We start from the raw sequence: 24,180 nt of genomic DNA, 5'->3' as shown, positions 1-24,180 counted from the left end.
TTAATGGCTCCCCACTGCCCTTGGGCTAAATTCCAAACTTTCACAAGGGCTAAAAACAGTGGCTTTCAAAATCTTTGATTGAGACTCACAGTAAGAAATACATTTTACAATGCAGTACACTGTACACCTTTATAAAACTTGAAATAAAAGTTTCAAGAAATCATGTTGACCTCATGTGTGACACACATGGGTATTTTCTATTCTGTTCTTTTTTTTCCTCCCCAGTGCTGGCTGTGGCCCACCAAAGTGATTTCAAGACCCACCGATGTGTTAAGACCTGCAGTCTGAACAACACTGGTTTAAGAACTCTCTGCCCGAGGCCCTGGCAACCCTTCAGCCTCGTCTTTCCCCACCCACTCCTGACAGCCTAAGTTCTGGTCATGCCGAATCCCCTGGCATCATAGTCCTTCTTGCCACTGGGCCTTTGCACGTGCTGTTTCCTCTGCCTACAGCACTCTTCTTGCTTGTCCATTTGTCTTAGCCAAAGGCTACCTCCCCATCCCTTGACCACTGTCTCACCAGAGCCTTCAAAACCTTAGGAGTTTTGTTTTTTAAACCAATGCCCAGTCCCTACTTCAGATCAATTGAATCCAGGTAATTTTAGGGGTGAGGCCTGAACATCAGCATTTAAAAAAATTCCCCAGTGAGTATGAGACCTAGAGCCCTTAGGCCTAGCATGTCCTCCTGTTTTATTTTCTCCAAACTTATTTTATTTTTCTTTTCAATCTAAAAGTAGCTTATGCATTTGTTTGCTTCTTAGTTTGCTTGTCCAGGGTTAAATAAGCTGAGGGGAAGGAGCCTTAGATTTTTATGCCCCTCTCCCTTCTCCCAGGGCTGAGGAAGGTGACTCCACACTTGAGCTAATCTTAAAGCAAACTCCAAGAAACATAACGGAGATGAGAAGTCAGCCTTCTGAGGGCACCTCCACAGCACCTCCTAGGATGCTGGTTTTCTTTCCAGGAGCTGCCAAAATGCTCCCTTGTTTAAACTTATAAAACACACTTCAAATCCAGCAGGCTGTGGGGGTCCCACAGCTTGGAGGGCAGAATGGTGATCAGGGAAGATCTTAGCACAGGGGTTGGCAAATGTTTTCTGTAAAGGGCCATAAAATATTTCTGTAAATATTTCAAGCTTTGTGGATCACACTCTCTCTTTTGCAACTGCTCAACTCTGTGGCTATACTTTGAAAGCAGCTACATGTAAATGAACGGGCACAGCCATGTCTCAATAAAACTTTATTTACAAAAGCGGTCAGTGGGACATATTTGATCCTTGAGATGTAGTTTGTCCAGTGCACTGGACTATAGGGCTTAAGGACCGACAAATCACTTAACCTTTTGTGCCTTAGTTCCTTCACTCATCAACGGGAATCATAAAGGTATGTAGTTCATACGGTGGTAGGGAGGATTAAATAAATTAAGTCACATAAAACACTCTCAACAGTGCCTGGCATGTGGTAAACATATCAGTACATCTCAGCTACTTTTATTATTACTATCTGGAAGCAGCCAGTCTTGAAGTCGAATCCCACTGTTTCTCCTACTAGCTGTGTCCTCAGACAAGGTGACTCTCCCAGCCTCCATTTTATTAGCTGTAAAATGGGATAACAATAATAGTAACCACCTCCAGGGTTGCCGAGGATGAAATGAGTAAATTCACGTCAAGGGCTTTGCAGCAGTGCATAGCGAGAGCTCAACAGCCAAAGTCAATATTATTACTTCCCAGACTGATACTGCCAGAAAAACAAATCAAAGCAAAACTTGGGTGTATTGCAGCCCTGGCCCTAAGCTCAGGCTTCCTCACTTCGCCTGAATCTTCCAGGTGTGGCCAGAGGGGCCCTATCGAAAGTTGTTTTCTTGCAACCCCTTCGACACAAGCCCTTCTTGAGATTTCAGAAGGCAAAGAAAAACACTTGGCCAACAGTTTCCGACATTCCCCCACATCATCCCTCTGCACACAGAGCTCCTGCTGACATTGATGGGACAGAGAGGCTTGTAGACTTCAGAGGCAAGAGATGCCCCCGACGGCAGCTGGGTACCGGGTTCAGGAAATGGAGAGTGGAGGAGGGGAGGGGTAAGACAGAAAATTTTATGCTCGGACACTTTTATATGCCGAAGTGGGAGCAGTTGAAGGGACATGCGTGCCTCTGTGTGTGTGTGTGTGTGTGTGTGTGTGTGTGTGTGTGTGTGTGTGTGTGTGTTGGGGTACAAGCAGCTGAGAGATGCAAGAGGAAGGAGAGGGCGCTGGGTGGGGGAATGAAATAAAGCTGCAGAGGGGACAGCACCTCACTACAGTCAGCTAAAACAGTGCTGGGGACGACTGTGTCCCCAGGGGACATTGGGCAATGCCTGAAGATGTTTTTAGTTGTCAAAACTGGGAGAGTATGGCATCCACAATGCACAGGATAGCTCCACATGACAAAGAATTACCCAGCCTAAACTCTTTTTTTTACTTATTTTTTAAAAGATTTTATTTATTAATTTGACAGAGAGAGACACAGCAAGAGAGGGAACACAAGCAGGGGGAGTGGGAGAGGGAGAAGCAGTCCTCCCGCGGAGCAGGGAGCCCAACGCGGGGCTCGATCCCAGGACCCTGGGATCATGACCTGAGCCGAAGGCAGACGCTTAACGACTGAGCCACCCAGGCCCTCCCCAGCCTAAACTCTTGATAGTGGCAAGGTTCAGAAGCTCCGAGCTAGCCAGAAGGGTCTCACTGTACACAGTGACAGGCGCCAATGTAATTAGAGAGGTCTTTGGGACTCAGTCAGATCTGTTTGTCACAGATGCATTAATGCGTTCATCACCTATTTCCTGAGCACCTACTACACGCTGGGTGGTGCGGGAAAAATGAGGGTCCCTCATGGGAATGTTCATGCTTATTTCTACAGTGCTGCTACCTTTCCGTGAACCATCAGTGGAAAACTATATGTGGTTGCGTGTTTCTCATAATTATAGAAAACATGGACTCAGATACATCAAAAATCATGAAGTTTTATTGCAGCCAGGCATGGTCTGTCTCCCAGCCCAGTCATCTCCATCATGACCACGAGGATCCTGAGAGGTCTATGCTCTGCCAGGTAACATTTGCAGGCTCTAACGATTAGGACCCGGTATTTTTAGGGCCATGTTCAGTCTACTACCTTAAGAGTTGGCTAATTTTTACAGCGAAATTCTGACAAGTCTGCATAATTAGCTCTCCAGTTGATAAACGACTAGAAGCATGGAGAAGGAGGCAGAAGTGCAGTGCTCTGCAGGGCAAAGAGCCCACAACAGGTCTTAAGAGCATCACAATGTCAGAACGAGACAACAGTCCTTGTTTGCGATGGAGCATCTGTTGTGTGCTCCGTCCATAAGTCATGGAATTCTTGAGACAGAGATGCTTCTGTGCTCACTGAAACCGGGCTTTTCTTTCTTCTGAACACATTATCTAGACTACTTCCCAGATGATCTCAAAGTTAGGGTCGGCCAATAACTGAGTTCTGGCCAACAGACCATGGGCAGAAGGGATATTTGCAACGTACAGGTCTTGCCTGTAGAGACTCTAAAGCTTGATCATTCTTTTCTCATCTGTCTGCTGATCTGACTCACCTCTGAGGCCCTAGAGGACAGAGAGCTACACAATAGAAGGAGCCTGAGTCCCTAGTGGACCACATCAGGACAATGGTCTACCAGGAACACTGTTACTGGTCTTCATGTGAGTGAGAAAGCAGCTGTTGTTATGTTAAGCCCTGAGAAGACAGGATTTACTTGTTACAGCACTCACCAATACTGATAATCTCTCCATACAATGGAATTTTGTGTGGCCACTGGAAACGATAAGAGTTATACTAGTAGTCCTGGAGCCCATTCCATGAATGTCACTTAAAGATGGAAAAAAGATGCTAAACATGTGTAATACGTTACTAAAAAAAAAGGATCAGTGATTGTTCCTCCCCCTCCAAACCCTCCCACCCATTAAAAAAAACAAACAAACCCAAAACCCAAAAAACAAAAAACCCAAACTAACCCCCAAACCAATTCAAACCAAACCAAAATCCATCTGTCTAGGAATACACGAATATGGAGAAAAATGTGGAAGACTAAAAGGTCATAGGTTGGCAAACTATGGCCCAAAGGCCAAAGCTGGTCTACCACCCGATTTCTAAATAAAATTTTATTGAGACACGGCGACGCCCCTTGGTTTACATACTGTCTGTGGCTGTTTTCAGACCACAGTGACACAGCTGAGTAGTTGAATGGAGACTGAATAACCTGTGAAGCCATAAATATTTACAATCTCTTTATAGAAAAAGCGTGTGGATCCTTGTATTGGGGGCCAACATGGGAAAAATAAAGGTTCTGCTATATCCATGAATGAACTGCTGTCCGTAGGGAGGCAGATAAGATCTAGATGTGCTGGCACGGGGGAAAGATGTCCACAGGATTCACACTACCTATGATAGTACCCTATTCCTAGCGTCAGGTATCATAACGGGTAAGTTAGGATGCACAGTAAGTTGTGGTACATAAAGTCTGGTCCCATTTTGTGAAAAGAAAACCATATGAACGTGTAGGATAATTTCCATACATATTAAACCACGTCTGCAGGAGCACCCATCCAACAATGAATGGTGCTTGTGTTAGAAAAGGGAATGTGGGAATGCCCCCTTTTTACTTTATATATGTCAGCATCATCTGAACGGTTCGTGATGCGCATGTTAATTTCTTCTGCAATTCAAAATAAAACCAATGAAGAAAGAAAAAAGTCGCAAGAAATTTGAACCTGAAAGAGTATAAGGGTTGCTGGTGACGTGGAATTTGTTGAGGGTGGTTCTTATACCTCTTCAGTTTCTTGAAATGCCAGGCTGGGGCCTGGCTGGCAGACAGTAGGTGCTCACTAAATGTATGATGACTGCATGAACAAGCATTGAAGAAAATGAATAATGCAACAAAGAATGACAAGAAGAGAAAATAAAAGGCAAAGCCCACCCTCTGCTCACCCAGCAAACACCAGGGCTGAGAAAATGCCCACAGGACGTGCTGACATTCTAGTCTGACCTTTAGAATCACCAAAGGTACTGTTCTTGCTCCTTCCTCATCCCCAAATCAAGGCAAACAAACAAAAGAACCTAGAATAAGTCCTCTGCCAAAAATGTGTGGCCCGCAGACCACAGTCCAGCCTCCCCTTGGCATGGCGCACGCCTCATAGTAAGAACCTAGTGTCGTCAGAGCCCGCTGCCCCGTGAAATGGCTGATTTGAACTCAGCTCTGCTCCAGGCTGAGAAGGAGACCACAGGGAGGATGAGGTGGCATTTGGGGAACAACACCAAGAAACGTAAGAGTGTCTTCAGTCGCTCACCAGTTCAGCAGGAGGAGCATCTGTTTATGTGATTGCTGTTGTGTTAACACAGGCCACTCATCAGCATGGTATTTCTGGAGAAAGGCAGCCTAAAAATCACATGAATGTGTTCCCTCAGAGGGAGCTAGCTGCCCAGAGCCTGTCTGCTATGCAAATCTTTTGTCTATAAACCACAAGTCAAAATAAGTTGGGGTTTAGAGAGAAACACAGCTGTGTGGGGTGCGGGATGGCTCCTTTACTGTAAGCTCCTAAATTTACGGATTTTATTTTTTTAGTTGTCCTTCCTTCCTTCCTTCCTTCCTTCCTTCCTTCCTTCCTTCCTTCCTTCCTTCCTTCCTCTCTCCCTCCCTCCCTCCCTCCCTCTTTCTTTTTCCCTCCTTCCACAGTATTAATTGAACTTTTACTATGTGCCCAGCTTTGTTCGAGGTTTCGGGGATGGAACAGTAAACAAAATAAAGTCCCAGTGCTCCTGGAGTTGACATTCTAATGGGGGAGAGAGACAATAAGTGTGTGTGTGGGGGGTACACAAATATTCTAGACAGGATGACCAGGGATGGCCTCTTGGAGTGGTGACATTTGAGCGAACGCTTGATGTGGGCTAACAAGTGATGTGACGAGAAGGAAGGGAAGAGCAACCAGGCGGGGCAAGATGTGCAAAGGCCCTGAGGTGGAAATGAGCCAGGCATGTTTAAGGAATGGAAAGCATAACAGAGCAGCTGGAGTGTGGTGGGTGAGGGCAAAAGGGATGGGGGAACACACTTCAAGATTTTTTACACACACTACCTATGATAGTATCATATTTCTTAGGGTCAGGTATCACAACCGGATTAACACAGTGTGGTGGTTACTGACACAGCTTCTGGGCCCCTCCTACTAGCTGCGTTAGCTTAAGGGAAGTTACTAAGGGACCTCAGTTTCCCCATGTGTAATACAGGGTTAATAGTAAACCTGCCTCAGAGGGTTGTCATGAAGACTAAATGAATTAGTACACATAAAGCATAAAATAGAGGCACATTACCATTAGACAAACATTAAGCTATTGTGATTACTCAACTATCTCTCTGCTTTTTCCGAGTTTTAATATTAGAAATAATATAATTATTATTTATAAATTATAAATATTTAATTTATATTTATATATTTATTATTTATAAATATAAATATAATTTATATTTATTTATTTTATATAATTAAATATATAAATTTATATAATTTAATATATTTAAATTATAAATATAAATATAAATATAATTATAAATAATTAATAATTTAAAACATTTAAAAAAAATAGAGTTCCAGGCCTTCAAACATCGGGTTTCTTAGAGGGAGGGCACTTGAAGATGGAATGATATGAGTTGTGCAAAACTGAAATAGAATGAATCAGAAATATTGATGAAATCTCATTTTCTGTACACAGAGACACAGAGTGACTCCTTTACCCTCATTCCCCTGGGGACACGTCTGAAGTTCTGCATCTTAAAATAACTGGGAATGCAACCTCTTCCATAAAAGTCTTAGGATGCCCTGTGTCCACCCCAGCAGGGCTGACCTGGCGTGAGGTTCCTGCAGGGTAAGTGTGGGGACCGCATGCTTCAGGGGGGTCAGTGGAGCTGGACAGACAGGGCTGGGCCCCACTCTGTGGGCTCTCTGGCCTTCAGAAGAAGAGCTCTGGGTAGTGGCCCGGGCAGGGGGCCGCAGCCTGTGGTGGGAACTGGGCTTCACCTCTCCTTTGTGCATAGCTTCTCCGTGTCTCACCCTGATCTTCAAACGAGCATGCATTGATGACTATATTTCAATTACTGAGTGCTTGCTCTGTGCCAGGCACTGTGTTAAGCACTTTGCACCCATAATGGAGAAAAGCACCGGCTCTGGGATCAGACTGCTGGGTGCACACCCTGACTCTGGCACTCACCTTACACAAGCCTCTCAGCCTCTCTGTCATGCTTTCATGTGTCATGTGAGTACATAACTCACTGGGTGGTTGTGAGGATTCAGTAAATGCATGTACATCTCTTAGGAAAATGCTTGACTCTCAGTGAGCCATCAGTAGATGGTAAATACTACTATGACCTCATTTGGATGTCCTGGCAACTCCATGAGGAGCTTCCACCGCACAGATGCAGAGTGGAGGCAAACAGAGTTGGAGACCCTCGCCCAAAGCCACATGGTGAGTAAGTGGTACAGCCAGAGGTTGCAACCAAAGCCATGTATTTCACTTTTAACTTCTCTGTGGTACACATACAAATGCACAGAAGTCTTAAAGTGGGTATCAACTTCACACTTGTAAGTATCAACTGTTTAAGCCAATCATAAGCAATCCATTCATCCAGTAAATATTTGCTGAGCACCTACTGTGTGCCTGACAGGATGTGCAGATGGAGCCACCCACACCGTCTATCCATGTGCAGTCTGAAGATCAAGCCAAAAAAAGTGGAGAACAAAACTAAGTTAAGAGCCAGAAAGCAACTGAAATCCTGACTGCATCGCCTGAGCCCTGATCCAGCTATACCTGAACTCAAGCCCTAGCCCTGGACTCTCAGTTCCTTGAGACTATAAGTTCCCTTTACTTGCTAGCCCAGTTTGAATTGGGTTTTCTGCAACATGTTACTGAAAGCCTAGATTGTGTTGTTTGCCCTGACTTATTCCCATACTCAGCAGGACAGTTTCTAAAGTGTTAAGCCCTCCCTACTCCTCAATTTCACCCATTAACTTCAGATTTTTCCATAAAAGCAGCAGGGTCATGTATGTTTTTGGTATCACCTTATAAAGCATATTATAGTACAGTTCCAGTCTAAGGACTTGACCCTTAAAAACAGGGTCTCAAGTGCCAACAGCAACTTAAAACCTTATCTATGGGATAAATAATATGGTAGTTATGAATGCTATTCATCAAATATTTCTGGTTCATCTTTTGGGTCCACAGTAGGACTCCACTTTTTCACCCTGTTTAAAGTTATGGTCATATGAGTTGCTTTGGCCAAAGAAGTATTAAAGGAAATGACAAGTGATCCTTCTGGACAGACTCTTGGAGAGCCAATGTGTGATATTCTGTAGCTTCAGAGTCTCCAGAAGACCCAGGAAAGACATGGAGCAGGACCAATAAATAAATGTCTGTTGACTTAAAGTTACTCAGATTTGGGGTTGTTACCACAGCCTATCCTGGAGTCAAGCCTATCCTGACTGATATTAATGGAAAACATGAGAGTGTATTGCATGTAGTACGAATAAATATTGTTTCCTGAAACTTTTACTTATATGTGTGTTTTGTGTCGTGCTGGTGGTGGGGTGTGTCTTCTGAGCATATGTGTTGTTTTCCTTTTTTATGTTATTACAAGGTTGTCATAAATATGTTTCTGAGAATCCTGGTCAAAAGTGTTTAAAAGCAGTGGAAAAAGCTTAGTGTCCAGAAAAGAACATCTGAAATATTTGGAGGACTAGATGAGAGAACTTGGGAGAAAAGGCCTAAGGAGAGGAGTTTGAAGGGGTTAGTTTGTACACATATGTGAAAAAAAAGGGTGCTTTCCAGCCATTCTCCAACTCTCTAGGGCGAGGGACATTTTCTGTGAAGGGCCAGAAAGTAAATATTTTAGGTCATGGGGGCCAAGAGGTCTCTGTCACAACTACTCAACTCTGCTGATGTGGGGGGGGGGGGTAGGAGTAGCCACAGATGGTACAGAAGTCAGTGGGTATGGCCATGTTCCAATAAAACTTTACTGACAAAATAGGCAGGTGGCCAGATTTGACCTGTGCGCCACAGTTGGCTGACCTCTGCTCTAGGGGATCAAACAATGAGGTAGAATCAGGCTGAAATGTAAGAATGACTTACATTTTAGATCCATGGAAGAAGCAAAGATGAATTCCTATTAGAAGAACAAAGCTGCCATCATCTACGTTAGGGTCAATAAACTATGGCCATGGGCCAAATTCCAGCTGCCATCTGTTTTCATAAATAAAGTTTTATTCAATTACTGGTTTTCTGTGGCTGCTTTCTTGCAATGACAACGCAGCTGAGTAGTTGCCACAGAGACCATTAGCCTGCAAAGCCTAAAATTTTACTATCTTGCTCTGTACAGAAAATGTTTGCTCGTGCATGCCCCAGCTCACGTTCAAACAATAGTGTTTAGGGGCTTAGGGTGGACCCAGGGCCACATCCAGAAAAGTCTTTAGAACAAAGGGAGCCCCAAGCAGAATGATATTTGTAATAAAGTAAATAGGGCAAAAGCCAAAAACGAATCAAAGTAACCCCTGGCCCTGCACCCTGGAGAGATTTTGACCACAGTGACGCTCAAGAAATGAGTTCACAGCTAAGACGTGCTCCATAAATGTTAAAATAACAAGAACAATAAATAGTAATAAAACACAAAGCCACGCACCCTGTCTCCACAGGCAAGACCTCTCAGGGTTTTGAGCTTAGAAGTAAGGAGAGAGCAGCCTTCCCCACTGATGGCCCATCTTGGCAGAGGATTTGATGGTCCTACTGGGATCCAGTGGGCGAGGTCCAGAGGAGGAAGAAGTTCAAATACAGGCAGGCTCCAGAGACAAACAACCTTGGGGATGGAGACTAACCTCCACTGGGAAACAGGACCCAGATCCCAAGGTCAGCACTTATTCTTGAGACCCTCAGTGCTCAGGGTCTTCCGGGCCCTCAGTCCCGACACACAAGACCCCAAGCGCCGAGCTGCAAGCCAGCGTACGACAGCTCAGCGTCTCCTCAAAAGTGAGACCTCACCAGGCCCACTGTTGGCAGCCAAAGGTTTGCTCAGATTGTCTCAGTACCTCCACCCTCTGCAGCGAAGGCTGCAGAAGGTCGGAAAGCTAAACCAAAACACACAACTGTCATATCAAGAGCTTGCTGCAAAAGCTGACTCGGCAAATAGGAGAAATGATGCATTCCCTTCCTGCAACACACCCAGAAGGGCCCAGCAGGCCACAGAGGTGAAAGGCAGGCCTCGTCCAAAATCATCAAATGCCCTGACGATGACTGGAGTCGCGTCATGAAATGTCTACACAAATCCAAGCTTCCCACGTCCCCCAAGAGCCCCGGAGAATGTGGAGTATGGTAACAGCACTCGTGGCAGCTTGCGCTTCGACAGGGCTCCCAGGCTTGCAAAATGCCCCGCGGTGCATCTCTGGGAACTTGGTAGACGGCGTGCAGCATCCTTCTCCTTCTACAGAACAGAAGCACTGAGGCACAGGAGAGGAGGCTGAACTCTCAGAGATGTTGGAAGCTGGTTAAAAACGGGGAACTTGAACTTTTAAAAAAAGTCCATCAGGTAGTTGATGAGCATCCCACCACCCTGGCTCAATGTGGCCAACTCTCCAGCAGCACTTAAGAAATGGCAGACACTGTTCTAGGCTCTTTACATAGGACATCTCCTTTAATCCCCAATACCCTGAGAGTGCAGATACTATAATTATCCCCATTATACAGAGGAGTAAACTGGGGTCCAGAGTGCCTAAGGCCACCCAGAGAAAGGGAGGAACTTCCCACTGCTAACGGCAGGAGGCACGTTCTTTTTCAAGAACCAAACGAGCTGGCAGGACATGGTAAATGGAGCATCTTTACCTTTTCTCCTGCCCTCCTTCCCAAGCTGATACCTCTTCTCACTACACGGCAGGCAGGAGTTAGGGAAGGTCTGAGACGTGCTATGGTCTGAATGTTTCTGCCCCCCGCAAAATCCATCTGTGGAAGTCTACTCCCTGGTAGGGGGGTATCTGGAGGCGACGCCTTCGGGGGGAGGGGCGTGATGAGCTTATGAGGGTGGAGCCCTCACAAATGGGATTAGTGCTCTTACAATAGGCCCCAGGGAGCTCACTCGCCCTGCCTTTCTCTACGTGAGGACACGGGGAGAACTAGGAAGAGGGCTCTCACCGGACACCAAGTCCGCTGGCGCCTTGGGACTTTCCAGCCTCCAGAACTGGGAGAAATAGGTGTTTGTTGTCTTGGCCACCCAGCTGACGGTCACGGATTCTAGCAGCCCAAAGAAAGTAGGACAAGGCACAAACATTAACAAACGGTTCTGAGCCCTACTTACACGCCAGATCCTACTGGGAGCCCTTAGCAAAGAGCTGCTTGGATCTTCCCACCGACGCTCTAGAGTGGGTGCTCTTTTTCTCCCCGCCCTGGAGAGGAAGACGCAAGTTTCAGAAGGTGCCCCGAAGAGGCAGTGGTGCCAGTGGCTGGCAAGCCCCAAGCCCTGGCTGTGCAGTGTCAAGTACCCGACACACTCACTCTGTGCCCCTCACCTCACAGGCTCCCCACCCCTACATCCGAACAGCCCCTCGCTCCCCCAGAGCCCAGACGAGGAAACCCAGGCCACAAGTGGCCCGAAGCTCCTGCCGCCCCTACAGACCTGCTGCAGAATCAGAGATGCCACCTTGGGCATCTTGTCCCCAGCCCCCACCTGTCCTCAGGGCGGAAGTAAGCATTTCTGGCCACACCCCTGCAGCAGTCCCTGAGGCTCCCCAGGGCCAGCTAGAGAAGACGGAACAGGGAGGAGGCGTCTGGTCAGAAAGCTGCTCGAGGCCCAGCGTTTGGAGCCTCCAAGCTCACTCACCCCGGGAGCTTTCAGCATCCACCCTGTTTTTGGCACAAGCCAACTTCCTGTACTTGAGAGAAAAGGCATCTTTTTAATGAGCAAGAAAAGAGAGAGATGGGGCCGGGGGAGGCGACAGAAAGAGAAAGAAGAAAAAATAAAAATAAAAGTACAGGGAGGGCTTCAAGCCACAGAGAGGTTCTGTTACAGAAAGGCATTTAGATGAATTACGTGCACAGGAGGCAACAACGTGTGGATTAAGTTTCCCTTAAAATTCTTAGAGCTTCAGAAATTAGCAGGAAGGGAGAACACCAGCGACCAAAACAGCTCTAGCTTCCTTCGGCACACTGTGCCACCATCCTTGTTTGTTGGTGTACTTGTCACCCCTGAAATCCTTCAGGGAGAAACCAGTTTGAACAAGAAGAAATTCACACTGAGCTCAGGCAAGCTGGCTTCCAGCATGAGCCCTCCTGCCCCGATCGGATCTCGGATCTGGACTCTCTGTGCCCCCCCACCAACTGATAGCAACATTCATTCCACAGCGACAACAGTTACCCGGCCCACAGAGGGCCATGCCTCCGGCCGGGCACATCCATGGATTTTTCTCCTTGAATCTCATGATGGATCTGTGATATATATATGTATATGTGTCTGTCTGTGTGTATAGTGTGTGTACGTATAGATAGGTAGACATATGTACGCACACATACCTTATACATACGTATACATATTCTCTCCATGCCAGAAGGTGAGCCTTGGAGAGAGCAAGTTCATTCAGTCACTCAACACACATGAGCACCAACTGTTTACCGACGCTGTGCTAAGACCCGTATGTAAGTCAGGATTTCTGCTGGCACTACTGACATTTGGGGCTGGGTCGTTCTCTGTTGTGGGGCCGTCCTGGGCACTGTAGGATGTTCAGCAGCATCCCTGGCCTTTACCCACCAGATGCTGAAGCATCCTCTCCCCCAGCTGTGACACAAACATCTGCAGACACTGCTAAATGTCCCCTGGGGGGGGGGGGGCAAAGTCACCCATGACTGGGAACCACTGCTCTCTGTGGACTAACTCACACAATCCTCGCTGGGAAGCAGGTCTGTTGGAGTCCTCGTCTTACGGATGGGGGAACCCAGCATGGGGAGGTTAAATAACTTGTTCGTGCCCAAAGTCCCACAGCTAGTGTCAGAGAAGGGACACGAACCCAGCAAGTCTCACCCTGGAGCCCGGCTTGGCCGTATAAGTACGCCTTCAAGACTGCGCAGCTAGTTGCTGGAGCCCTTTGAGATATCCCAGTTTGGAGCTGGATGAACTCAACTCTTAAATTCTCTTGACTACACAAAAAATGTCCCCAAATGTCAGGGGCCCCTCTGCCCCATTCCCCATCTTTTCTCTAAGAGGGTCTTTCTGTTACAAAATGGTGCCTCCCCTCCGACTGTCCACTGCCCCCTCCTTGGGGAGGAATGTTCTACAAACAATGTTAACAAAAACTCTAGGGACAACCACTTTAAGATCGACAAACACCTTCATAACATTAAGAGGCAACGCCTACCATGTACTTAACCACTAAGCTCCAAAGGCTTTTATAACATTTCATCTAATCCTTATGGCAAGTTTTTGAGGCAGGGGCTATGAGCCTCCCCGTGTTACAAATGAGGAAACTGAGGCACAGAGAGGGGAAGTCACTTGTTCCAGGTCACACAGCTAGTAGGTGGCAGAGCCTGTTCTCTTAACCACCATGCTAAACCACCTCTCTTAACAGTGCTTACTGAAGTGTTCTAGATGCTTTATGCACTGTAACACATTTACTTTCTCACCACAGCCCCGGGAGATAGGTATTATCACCCTATTGAAGGGATTTAGAAACTGAGCTCCAGAAAAATTAAAGAGCCTGCCCAGGCCACACAGCTAAGAAGGGGGGTGAGGCGTGGGGGACAGGAAAGAGCCCAGATATGAACCTGCAAGTCTGGTTCTAGACCTTGCGCACAACCGCATCATCTCATTAAATCCTTCTAGTCCCTCCTGGGAGTCTCTGCGCCACTTTACAGAAGACATACGTGATACGGCGGTGGCCTGCCTGAAGGCAGGTATAGCTCTTAGTGGCAGAGCCTGGATCCGAACCTGGGCCCGTGGGACTGCAAGGCCCAGCTTGTCCCGCCACCCCATCCGGCATGCTGCTCTCCTTGCTGGTGCCCCGGCCAGCCTTCTCCACCAAATACACCTTGGCGGCCAGCAGGCTCCAGGCTTTTGAAAGATCGGGGTGCCTTACACAGCTCCTCTTGTTTACCCTGAAGCTGCTCCCCCGTTTACACCAAAGGGAACAATGAGAAGTGGCACTTCCAGGTGGTGAGACAGATGGCGAGTCAGGGGGCTGCAGGGCCGGCAGGCCCATCTTTCACCTCAGGGTCACTGGCTCACTCTGCAGGCCACTGGAGCCGCCAGGCGCCATTCCTCTCCCACAGCTGTTGGGGCCTCGCCCGGGAGAGGCCTGGTCAGTGGGAGACAGCTGGCCACCGCCCCCCATGTCACCAGCTGCCTGTCGCCTTCCCCTCCCAGAGTCCTTCGCTTGGCCCTTGCGCTGATCACAGATCACAGAACAAAGTGTTTAACCCCTCGAGGGCCAGATCTTTGTGCCTTTTCTTTTACACCCTTATCACCGTTTGAGTTTTGTCCCTGTGCCTCAAGCTGCGTGGCCTCAATAACTAATGTTCTGTTATTTTTATTTATTTATTTTATTAGTAACAGTAGTATCACCAGAATGGTTAAGAGTGTGGGCTCTGGATCCAGATACCCCACGGGGGATTCAGTCCTGGGTCACAACCTCGGACCCAAGTGATTGCAGGTGGGAGGGTGGATGATTTCACCTCTCTGTGTTTCTGTGTTCTCATATGTAAAACAGTTCATCACAGCGCCCACTTCAAGGGCCATTAGGCATCTCATACAAGTTGACACGAGAAAAGCACTTAACAGCCACTCCTGGTACACAGCTGGTGGTCAGTGTTACCTATTCCTAGTGTTGATGTGTGTTTCCGCCCATTCTGTCCAGGAAGCCCTCTGTTTATTTATGTTTTTAAATTTGGGTGAATCCTTGAAAGACCAGATCAAACCTTTTCTCCGCCATGAAGATTTCTGAGATAGTGGGGTGGGCATATCATTCTTCTTGTGTATCTTCTCTCGGATCCTGGCACAACATTGGGCACACAGATTTTTCATCTAATAATAATTACGAATGGCTAAGTTTTATTAAATACTTAGCATATACCCAGTACTGTCCCTATGCTTAACATACATTATCTTATTTTACTCTCCTCTCAAAGTTTGTGTCTGAATAGTATATCCATTCTACAGATGAGGAAACAGAGAGGTTAAGGTCCCCGCAATAGTAAGTGGACCTGGGATTTGAGCTTCCTTGGGACAGCCATTATGGAAGGTAGGAAGGCTACAATTTTCACTGCTCCACCCCTTACAAATAGAGGGCAAAAAGCAAAGCACTCTGATTTCTAAGAATATCAGCCCTGCTTTCTCATAGCAAACTTCTGCAGCAAACAAATTAGTTTCTGTGGTAAGGCTTTACAGTAAATCACTCTCTTTCTCTGGAAGATTCTTGTGTTAGTCAGAACCCTTTCCGTTACAAATGACAGGAAATTTAGCTCAAATTGGTTTAAGCAAAAAGGGAAACTTACCGACTCAAATAACTGGACCTTAGCAGTAGCTAGCTTCAGACACGGCTTGATCAAGGGATTTAAAAGTAATAAAGTCATTACCCGCCCCCCGCCCTCATTTTTCTTCCCTCCGTGTTGGCTTCATTCTCAAGCATTCCCTCCCCCAAGTTGTTGGCAAAGATAATCTTTGGTGCATTCAGCCCGACACTCTGCCAGCTTTCCACTCCAGTGGTAAGACAGTCCAATAGTCCCCCCTTATCCATGGGGTGATCCGTTCCAAGACCCTCAGTGGATGCCTAAAACCACAGACAGTACTGACCCCTGTATATACTGTTTTTTTTTTCCTAAACACACATACTTATGATAAAGTTGAACTTATAAATTCGACACAGCAAGACATTAACAAGTAATAATAAAATAGAACTATAACAGTATACCGTAATAAAAGTTATATGAATATGGTCTCTCTCTCTCTAAATATCTTATTGTCCTGTACTCACCCTTCTTAGGATGATGTGAGCTGACAAAATGCCACTCAATTAGATAAAGTGATGTGAATGCTGTTAGGTGTTGTGACATAACATTAGGCTACCATTGACCTGCTGCTAATCAGAAAGAGAATCATCTGCTTTCCCACTCGTCGATGGCAGGTACCTGAACCCCCGGAAACTCAAACTGAGGATTAAGAGTCTGGCGGGGTGGGTACTACCGTATTTTTTTCCCAATTAGTACCAGCTATAAGCCAGGAATTATTATGATTGGCCCAGCCTGGGTCACATGCCATCCCTGGACCAATCACCATCACCAGCGTGTTGCTAACCGCTCCTTGGCCAGATCTGAATCACACGTCAGCCCCTGATTGGGGGGGGGGGGGGATGGGAGTCAGCCCCGCCCCATCCCGGTGGACAGAGAATCGGGAGGAGTGTTTCCCAAAAGGACATTCAGAATGCTTTTATGTTAAGAAGGTGGAGTCGATCCGGACTGGCAACTCACAGTCCAGGAGCGGAGAGAGCTGTGGAAGCGCATCCCGAAACTATACGCTAACAGATAAAATAACGAAATATGACAATGCTGTACCGTTGTACAAAGCCCGGAGTATTTCGTATTTCAAAATAACGAAACAGCACAACAGAAATAGAACAGAGGCAAAAGCATGCTGCCTCACAGCGGGTGAGGGGCCCCTCAAAGGGAAATCAAGGCAAGTTACCAAAGGAAGAAGAAGGAAATGTCAGCTAACCCCAAACCTCGGCAATCTCTGTTGGTCAGTCCGGAAGAGCCCAATTAACTGGTTTCTCTTTGCAACTGGGGAAATAGATGGTCTAAACAACTTGCCCAGCTGAGTAGCACTGGAACTTAAACACAAGCCCTGGGCTGCAGGGTCTTAACCACCATCCCGATTACTCAGGCAGGCAGAGTCTGAGCCACGTGATTTAACTTGCAGGTGAAGGAGCAGTTCCCATCCTCACGCAGCTGGAAGCACCACGTGCTGGTGTACAGAATCCAGACCACAGCCCCCACCTCTGTAACCCCACTTCTTAAAGACACTCTGACCTCCTAGCTCTCTTTTGTTCCTAAATCTGATCATTTGCCTTTCCCTGACTCCCTCTCATTTCTGCAATCAGAGGGAGACTCCATCTTCGAGATTTCTCTTCCATCCATCCCAGCGCCAATACCTAGTCTAGGACACACTCTCACATATTGCTGGCCTGATCCACAGCCTCCAGCTGTCCCTCTCTCTCTCTTCTGTCCCCTCCAAAAGTCTGACCACTGCACTTTCTGCTTTGAATCTTTCGTAGGTGCCCTGGGGCTCACAGGTGATGTTCAAGCTCTTCGCTATGTGACGTGGACAACTCTCTCTTGCTGGCTGGCACTACCTTTGAACACTCCTCCCATTTGGGGGAATTCCGACATTATAGGCCCGAGCTCCCCATGGCGGATGTCAGAAATCTGCTTTCTCAGCCTCCTTTGCAACTAGGATGCAGACATGGGACCTGACATCCACCAGTCAGATTCATCCTCCTGAATCTTAGATCAAAAGCCAATGACTCAAGGGAGGTGATGGGTCATGCAGAATCCATCCCCATGATGGCAAAGGCAAATCGCTTCCAGAAGCAGAAAGGGCAGATGTTCCAGCAGCCACATCCTTGCCAGAGTCAAGGAAGGGTCTCTAGAGTCCGGGACCTCTTGTGTGATAAGTGATGCTAATTGCTAGGGGACGTGCAGGATCACTGTCCACTGGAGCAGCCCCCAGGTGTAGTCCAGGGATTATGTGGCCACCATGCCTTTCCCTTGGCCCTTCTTCCACTTATGTTTAAAGTAGCTGAATTGGATTCTGTTATTTGCAACTAAGATTGTGACTGATCCACATGCCTTAGCGGGCCCTACCTGAACAGGCTGCTGCCCGTTCCCACCCCACACGATGACATCCCTGTGTCTCTGCCGCTTGAGATTTCAGAACTTCCTTCATTTCTGCCAGTTGGCTGGGCTTCATTTCTGGGCTGTCATATGTACTGTTCCTGCCCCCCTGGAATATCTCCCCCCCCCCCCCGCCTCTTTCTCTGGGTCACACCCACTCATCCACTCACTGGTACTCTTACCTGCCTTTGGAAGTCTTCCCAAGCCCTTCCCCCAACCAAACTTTGTCAGATGCCCTGTGGTCTATATGGTCTCATGTCCTACAGGCCCTCTCTGGTATCCTGGACGCCCCCTAGCCATTAGCATCACTTATCACACAGAACCGTTATTCCTTCTAGGACCGTCTTCCCCATTGGGTGACCCAAGTCAGGGATTACAAGGGGAGATTCTAAATGTCACCGATGTCAATATTCCTGACAAAAATGTTTAACCTGAATCATCACCAGGAAACATCAAATAAGTCCAAATTGAAAAGACTGTGCAAAATAACTGGCCTGGATTGTTAAAAAAAAAAAATAGGCAAGGGTTTGAAAGACAATGCAAAAACACAAACAAACGAACAACTGAGGAACTGCCCCCATATGAAAGGAAACTAGAGACAGGACTAGTAAGTGTAGAGCAGGGCCTAGACTGGATAAAAGATCTCATCAAAAGGATGCCACGGAGCAACCGGAGAGCCACGGATGTGGAGTAAATGAGACACTCGTACAGTGTTAGGAGCAGATGCTCTGAGTGTGATCAGAGTATTGGGATTGTGTAGAGAGACACCCCATTCTAGCCAGCATCCAAGAGGCCCCGCTGGTCTCTGCTTCCTGGTCTTCACTCCCGCGGGAGTGTTCCTCCTACACAGTACAAGGTTGGTTGGTGTGACCAGGAGTATCTGGCACAAGTGATTTATCACCTCCAAGTTTAGGTTACAAAAGACTGTGGCTTCCGTCTTGCCTCTTTGGGACTTTGTCCCCCCTCTCTCTTTTTTTCTCTCCCTCTCTCTCTCATCCATGGCTTTGCGGGAAGCCGGCCAGAGGATCACAAGCAGCCCTATGAAGAGGACCATGGGGAAGGAGCTGGGGCTCCCACCAACAGGCACACAAGTGAGTGCGATGATGCCTAACCAGAAAGCAGCTGTAGCTGAGGCCTTGATTCCTGCCTAGCAACAGACCCTGAAGCCGAGGACCCAGCTAAGCTGCAGCCAGATTCCTGACCCACAGCACTGTGATAGAAAAAACATTTGTTTATTTAAGCCATGACATTTGGGGGTAATTTGTTATGCAGCAATAGATAATTACTACCTACACTGAAATATTTAGGGGTGAGGAATCAGGATATCTGCAAGTAAAGAGCTCAACACAAATTTAGAGAGAAAGGGAGCTAAAGAAAGGTGGCAATCTTAATAGGTGGCGAATCCATGTGACAGGTATATGATGTTCATGGTTACCATACCAGTAAATTTACTGGAGGCGTGACATTTTCCAAATTAAAAAGCTGGAGAGAAAAAGAGAGGAGTGAAGGCACAGGAGCCAGGCTGCCTGGGTTTGAATCTGGACTCTGTTTCCCAGCTGTGTGCCCGTGGGGTTGCCTTAACCCCTCTGTGCCTCAGTCTCCTCATCTGTTAAATGGGACTCTATCTCCCGGGACTGAGATGATGAGGATAATGAAATGGACTGAGATATATACAGCCACAGCTCCTAAATCAGGGCCTGGCTCCCCAAAGAGCCAGCTTTACTACATTGTGCTCACTCTGTACCCCAAGCCTGGCACAGGGACCTGGCAAATAGTAAGCCCACAAGAGTATTTGCAGCACGAATGAATGAGTGAGTCGATTTTCTAACCAGTGGTTTGCAGGCTTCTCTCGGGTTTGAAGAGTTCCTCTGTTAGCTGATGTGGCCAGAAAAAAATCTCTGGAATTCAAGAATTCCAAATGCCTCACTGGAAGCATGTCCTAAAAGGTTGGATTAAAAAAGAAAAAAAAAAAAATCAAGTCATGATGAAGTGTGTGCGCTGGACTACCGGGCTAAAACACCAAGGAGAAAGAGACAATTAATTATAGGTTTCTGTTGCAAACCACGAGGCCACTCTCTCCACTGGCTTTCCCGTGGGCCAGGCAGAAAATTGCCACCAACCCCAAAACAAAAGTCTGTAAGGTAAAAGTAACTAACCCTTACCAAGTGAATCCATTGTTCCAGGCACTGTTCTAACTGCCTGACGTGTAGCAATCCATTCAATTCTTAAGACAATCCTAGAGACCAGTACTATGATTCTTTCCGTTGTACAGCGGAGGCACAGAGAGATGAAGTCACTTGCTCAAGGTTACACAGCTTGGGAAGTTGGGATGCCAGGCAGTCTGGGTCAAATCCTTATAAATTAAAAAGGTGTAACGGCTATAAAATCCTTATTCTCTATGAAGTTTTTCCTACAGTTTCATGGACAGGAGTTCAGCCCCGTACCCCAGCCACCAGAGATTTTTTTTTTTTCCTTTGGAAACGTGAGCTAGATACATCTGTACTTTTTATAAACACAAAGGGATTTATTACTTGGTGATCAGACTGCTCCAAAGCCGTGTTGTCTTTTTCTTCACAGGGTAAGACTGTCATAAATTAAAAGGACTTCCCATTCAGCCTGGCACTCAGCTCGGCCACTTAAAATCACTTTGGACTTTGCCCTCAACTGACCTTTTCAAACTGCTTCCCAGGCGTCACTGCTTCCGGGACCCGACTGGGGCCGATCACAAGAGCTTTACTCTTGTAAGTGGAACCACAAATTATTCCAGGCACGAGGGAGCAAAGAAATCCCTGTTAGGAAAGTGAAATACAGCTCGAGCTGCCTTCGGAGAGCGGCTGTCCGGGGCTGGGGGACGCCCCTGTGGTTTTCCTGGGAGAAGTGGGTCAGTGGGAGGGACCAGCCTCGCTCTCCTGACCTGCTTGAACAGGCGTTGCAGCCGTTTTCCCCAATTCGTGCCTTTCCGCCCCACCCAAGGAGCAATCCTTAATATCCATGTGTTCTGGGAGAAAGGCATCCGCCTTTGTGGGAGGAAATGGTGTCCCTTTTGTCCCCCAAACTAAATGCTGTCATTTCCCCTCAAAGTATCTGATGGGAAAACGATGACACTGACCACTTAATAAGCCTTTATTATGTCATAACCTCACTTAATTATCACTTTCACTCCTACTCAGGAAGAATATACCACCACCACTACTATTTACTTCCCTGACATATAGGAAGACCGTACTATGTGCCAGGAACACTTTGAAGCACCGAACATAATTTATTTAATTCATATAGAAGCCCTGTAAGCAGGTACTAATATTAGCCCTATTTTTTTTTCAGATGAGGAATCTGAGGCACAAAGGAGTGACGTCATTTGCCCAAGGTCACACATTAAGTGGTTTCCCTCTCTTCTAAGGTACATGATATCATGGTCCCCATTTTCCAAGAGAGGACGATGATTATCAGGAGGTAGTCTTCCCTGAAGAGAGTTGTGGTAATACTACTAATTAATAACATCTGCCATTTATTGAACGTTTCCTATGCCTCATGCTAGCAAGGTCCCGCCAGGCAGGTGCTATGCTAAGCCATTCAATGGAGGAGGCTGAAGCCCAGAAAGGTAAGCACGTCACAACCAAACAGTACCTAGAGCACCCAAAGGTTCAAATCCAGGTTCATTCTGGGGGTGGCAGCTTACGCAAACAGATGGTACAAAATTGTTCCCGCAGGCTGCCCCGAAGACACATCAAACAGGAGCCTGAAAATCTGCCTTGTGCACTCACTTTACATGGCTTTGAGCAGAGCTGTGATAGGGGGATATGTGTTCTGCCCCCCAGTTAAGTCTTCTCCTCTCCTGCCTGGACTGGTGCACCAGCCTCCCCACTGGCCTCCCTGCCCTCAGACTCAGCGTCTCTGGTCCGGTCTCCTGTCACTGCCGTTTGGTATCATTAGAACATAACCAGGGACTTTGTTTATTCACATCGTAGGTGCTTGGTAAATATGTGTTGGATGAATGAATGAATTTTATTTTTTATTTGTTTTCTCTAAAAGGAAGTGCCTGCGTCAGGGACTTCCTCTGGCTGGTGTTGCCACCTCTGAGTCCTCTACAGCTGCACCATTTCTGGTTGCTGATACCTGTCATTCTGGCATCTTCTTGTTGTTGTTGTTGTTGTTGTTTTTTAAATTTTATTTTATTATGTTATGTTAATCACCATACAGTACATCATTAGGTTTTGGTGTACTGTTCCATGATTCATTGTTTGCGTATAACACCCAGTGCTCCACGCAATACGTGCCCCCTTTAATACCCATCACCAGGCTAACCCATCGCCCCACCGCCCTCCCCTCTAGAACCCTCAGTTTGTTTCTCAGAGTCCAGAGTCTCTCATGGTTCGTCTCCCCCTCCGATTTCCCCCCCTTCATTTTTCCCTTCCTGCTATCTTTTTTTTTTTAACATATAATGTATTATCTGTTTCAGAGGTACAGGTCTGTGCTCAGCCGTAGCACATACCCTCCCCAATGTCTATCACCCAGCCACCCCCTCCCTCCCACCTCCTACCACTCCAGCAACCCTCAGTTTGTTTCCTGAGATTAAGATGAATGAATGAATTTTAAACACAAACTGAACCATAGCTCTTTCTTCTTTGAATCACTTCACATCCAAGGACGCTACTCAATTCTCCACCCTTGCTCACCTACCCATCTCCCAGTCCCATTTCCTATGCTCCACTCATGTGAGCTCCCTTAGGTTTCCTAAACACGTCATTTCATTCCTCTGGGCCTTTGCTCCTGCTGTTCCCCTGCCCGAGATTCCCTTCCCCTCACTCCAGTTCCTCCATCCTACCTGACGAACTCTTATTCAGTCTGCACAATCAGGCTCCAACGAGCCATCTTCTTCGAGGGGCTGGTGGACACCTGTTGTCTGTACCTGCCCAGCATCTATCTTATCTTCTCGAACAGCATCCTGACTTCCCCTTGGAGAATCCCTCCTACCTCACCCTCTGTCCACATCATTTGGATGGAGTGGACCACTCCTGGGTCCCATCGTGTCATTTACAAAGGGATGGGCACGTGGCCCAAGCCTGTCCAATCAGAGCCTCATCCCATCCCTGGCTATGGCCCTTGGTTCCAGGACAAGTTTGGGACCCAAACTGGACCAGTGAGAGTCAATCTTGCGACTTTAATGGAAATTTTGGGAAGAGTCCTGTGGGACTGGGGATGCAGGAGCCGACACTAAGCTGATCTCGCCTATGTTGCTGCCTAAATCCACGCAGGCACGATGTCTCCTTACTGGCCAAATTCCTGGAGGTGTGGCCCCCCCAGCCATCTAAAGTGGTCTCTTTCTGCACCCGCCCCGAGCTCACCTTTACAGTCCTTACCACGTGCTTAACAGCACAGTGCCAAGCCCACACCATGCCTTCTCTCATCCAAATGATCCAACGGCGAAGGTACCAATCAGCCTTCCCGTTCTACTGGGGCAGAAACTGAGGTTTACAGAGAGTAAGCCCCTTGCCTCTCCTCAGCAGAGCCGGGGCCTTAACCCCATTCCAGATCCCACACCCTTGAAAACCATGTAGGATCTGCTAGTGGAAGGCAGAGGTGATGACACGAGGCTTGAAAAATGGTATTTTGCCCATGTGGAGACTGGAAGGTGGTCATGGGGATAAGAAGAGGGTATACTGAGTCCAGGAACTAGGCAGACAAAGGGCTGGAGGTGGGAACTTGGGGCCATGCAGCAGTTGCATTTGGCTGATGTGTGGGAGGGCAGAAGCAGGCTATGGTGTGTGCGGAGGGGTGAAATTAAAAACAATCAAACCACTTAATCTCATCCCGCCGCCCCCCCCAATTCCTGAGAGGTCCTCTAGCTAAGCGTGGTGGATAGTTAAGGCAGCCCTGTGGCTTTTCTGGCTGAGCTGGCACCCTGAATAAATTTCAGGGGATAGGAGATCACGGCACTGAGGACACAGTGTTCGAGCTATTTGTGACCACACGAATTAATCTCTTCCATGTGCAAAGATATTTCCATAATTCTCCTGAGACTCCTATTGGTGGGGAAGGCAAATGCTTGATCAGCTCGGATGGCTCCTCCTCGGGACGCTCCAGCCAAATCTGGCTACTCCTGCAGCCCCCAGGGATGATTGCTCGGTGGTCAGCGAAAAATCGACCCAAATTGCAACTCCAGGGCCCAACTGCTAAGAAGCAGAGTCAGCCACTTCAGAAATGATGCTCTGCAACGCGTCACTGGGGTCCAA

At 47.3% G+C, this 24,180-nt stretch overlaps 1 protein-coding gene across 4 annotated transcripts in view; it reads right to left on the bottom strand.

The window, feature by feature from the left end:
- Positions 1–24,180, bottom strand: part of EYA2 (EYA transcriptional coactivator and phosphatase 2) — a 266,106-nt gene that overhangs the window by 209,480 nt on the left and 32,446 nt on the right. The window contains exon 1 of one of the 4 annotated variants that reach the window (XM_027622031.2): positions 16,033–16,188. The exons of the other annotated variants lie outside the window; for them this stretch is intronic. The gene's annotated coding sequence lies outside the window, so the exon portion shown is untranslated. Of the gene's footprint in view, positions 1–16,032; positions 16,189–24,180 lie in introns of those variants that run through there. 4 annotated transcript variants of the gene reach the window in all.

The sequence above is a fragment of the Zalophus californianus genome, chromosome 8 (genome assembly GCF_009762305.2).
Source record: "Zalophus californianus isolate mZalCal1 chromosome 8, mZalCal1.pri.v2, whole genome shotgun sequence".
Lineage (NCBI taxonomy): Eukaryota > Metazoa > Chordata > Mammalia > Carnivora > Otariidae > Zalophus > Zalophus californianus.
The sequence above is the reverse complement of the archived record's forward strand: the minus strand, read 5'-3'. Positions and strand labels throughout refer to the sequence as shown.